This window comes from Tupaia chinensis, unplaced genomic scaffold, assembly GCF_000334495.1.
Source record: "Tupaia chinensis unplaced genomic scaffold, TupChi_1.0 Scaffold149666_1, whole genome shotgun sequence".
Classification (NCBI taxonomy): Eukaryota; Metazoa; Chordata; class Mammalia; order Scandentia; family Tupaiidae; genus Tupaia; species Tupaia belangeri.
In genome coordinates this window covers 102980-105886 of record NW_006209511.1, presented here as the reverse complement: position 1 = coordinate 105886, position 2907 = coordinate 102980, and the positions used below count along the sequence as shown (strand labels likewise).

The following is a 2907-nucleotide window of genomic DNA, read 5'->3' as shown; positions in this document are numbered from 1 at the left end:
GGACCCGGTGTCTTAAATCTCATGCCGGGTGTGTGTGCGTGCGTGCACAAGATCCCGAGAGGGTAGTGGAGGAGAAGGGATTGCGGCGTGACCATCCCACCTGGGGGATGATTTCTTGCTTTCTGTCTCTATGTCTCTCACTGTCTGTCTGGTGAGTGCACACGTCCTATAGCAAAAATCTCTCAAAAAAAATAGAGCTAACAGACAGAAACAAAGGAATAAAAAGCTCTGTGACAATGGCCAATTAAACGTCGGGACAGATCCAGTTACAATGATAATAACATTGAATGCAAATGGATTAAATTCTCCAATCAAGAGACACAGATTGACTGAATGGATAAAGAAACAGAGACCCTCTATCTATTACCTACAGGAAACCCACCTCATCGATAAAGACATACATAGACTGAAAGTGGAAAAAGCTTTTCCATGCAAATGGGAACCAAACAAGAGCTGGAGTTGTGATACTAATTTCTGAAAAAATAGGCATTAAAACAAACTGTTTGAAGAGACAAAAAAGGGCACTATATTGCAGTAAAAGGATCAATAGATCAAGAAGATATAACTGTTATAAATATCTATGTGCCTAACACAGGAGCACCCAAATATGTGAAGGAAAGACCGTTAGATCTAAAAGAGGAGATAGACTGCAATACACTAAATGTTGGAGACCTGAACACTGCACTACCACCTTGGGACAGACCATCTAGACAAGAAATAGATAAAGATATAAAGGATCTGAATGATGCCATAAATGAAATGGACTTAACAGACATCTATTGAACTTTCCATCCAAAAACCACGAGATATACATTTTTTTTACCCCCACATGGAATCTTTTTAAAGACTGACCACATCATAGGGCACAAAGCAAGCCTCTACAGATTCAAAGACATAGAAACTATTTCCAGCATCTTCTCTGACCATGGTGGAATTAAACTTGAGTTTAATTTGAAGAGAAATCCTCAAAAATACCCAAATACATGGAAACTAAATAACCTACTACTCAATGACTCCACAACTACTGATGAAATAAAGTCTGAAATAAAAAGATTTATGGAAGCTAGTGACAATGAGGACACGAGTTTCCATAATCTTTGGGACACCGCAAAAGCAGTCAAAGAGGGAAGTTTACAGCCATTAGTGCTCATAAGAGGAAGATGGAAAGGAGGCAAATGGATCACCTAACATCATTCCTCAGAGAACTGGAGAAGCAACAGCAAAATAATCCAAAGAACTCCAGGAGAAAGGAAATAATAAAGATCTGAGCAGAAATAGATGAAATAGAAAATAAGCAAACTATACAGAAATAAATGAAAGTAAAAGCTGGTTCTTTGAAAAGATAAACAAAATCAATACACCACTAGCAAGACTTATTAAGAAGAAGAGAGAAAGGAACCATGTGAATCAAATCTGCAATGAAGCAGGAAATATAACAGAGAAAGTAGAAATACAGAACATCATCAGAGGATTCTATGAACAACTATATGCCAAGAAACAAGACAATCTGGATGAGATGGACAAATTCCTGGACACGTATAATCTACCAAGATTGATCCAGGAGGATATAGAAAGTCTAAATAGGCCCATAACAAGCCAGGAGATTCAGTCAGTAATAAATAACCTTCCAACAAAGAAAAGCCCTGGCCCTGATGGTTTCAGCTCTGAGTTCTATAAAACTTTCAAAGAAGAGTTAACCCCCATTCTGCTCAAGTTATTTCTAAAGATCTAAAATGGTGAATCTCTCCCTAATTCATTCTATGAAGCCTCTAACACCCTTATCCTCAAAACAGATAAGGACAGGACAAGAAAGGAAAACTATAGACCAATATCTCTGATGAATATAGACGCAAAGATTCTCAACAGGATACTAGCAAACCATATCCGACAACATATAAAAAAGATTATACATTATGATCAGGTTGGCTTTATTCCAGGAATGCAAGGTTGGTTCAACATATGCAAAACCATAAATGTAATACACCATATTAACAGGAAAAAAGATAAAAGCCATATGGTCATATCGGTTGATGCAGAAAAAGCATTTGATAAGATACGACATCCCTTTATGATCAAGACTCTCAGCAAAATCGGCATACAAGGGTCATTTCTCAACACGATAAAAGCTATCTAAGAAAAACCCATCGTGCTCTTTCCTCTTTCTTGACTCTGTCTTCACGGTAGCGGCAGCCGGGAGTGCGATTCAGGCATTTTTGTTTTCCTCAGTCACCAACATGTAGCTTTTTGTTTGCGCCCAGGAGCTACATACCCTTGAGGTGACCGTCCAGGAGACAGTCACCCTGATCAAGGCTTATGTATCCTTACTGGAGGGCATCGCCCCTGAAGATCAGGTCATACTCCTGGCAGGCACACCCCTGGAGGATGAGGTGACACTGGGCCAGTGTGGGGTGGAGGCCCTGACTACTCTGGAAGTAGCAGGCCACATGCTTGGAGGTAAAGTCCATGGTTCCTTGGCCTGTGCTGGGAAAGGGAGAGGTCAGACACCCAAGGTGGCACAACAGGAGAAGAAAAAGAAGAAGACAGGTCGGGCAAATTGGTGAATGCAGTGCAACCGGTGCTTTGACAATGTTGTGCCCACATTTGGCAAGAAGAAGGGCCCCAATGCCAACCCTTAAGTTCTTTGTAACTTTGGCTTCTCTAATAAAGCCACTTAGCCCAGTTAAAAATAAAATCACAAACATCATTCTGAATGGAGAAAAGCTGAAAGCTTTCCCACTAAAAACGGGTACAAGACAAGGATTCCCGCTTTCTCCACTCCTTTTCAATATAGTACTGGAAGTCCTCATCAATGCAATCAGAAAAGTAGAAAAAATTAAAGGCATCCAAATAGGAAAAGAAGACGTGAAACTCTATTCACAGGTGACAAAATGAATGATTGTGTACATA

At 40.0% G+C, this 2907-nt stretch overlaps 1 pseudogene; it reads left to right on the top strand.

Annotated features, from left to right (window-relative positions):
• The first annotated feature begins 2228 nt into the window (after positions 1-2228).
• LOC102482007 (ubiquitin-like protein FUBI pseudogene) lies at positions 2229-2675 on the top strand (annotated as a pseudogene).
• The last annotated feature ends 232 nt before the right edge of the window (positions 2676-2907 follow it).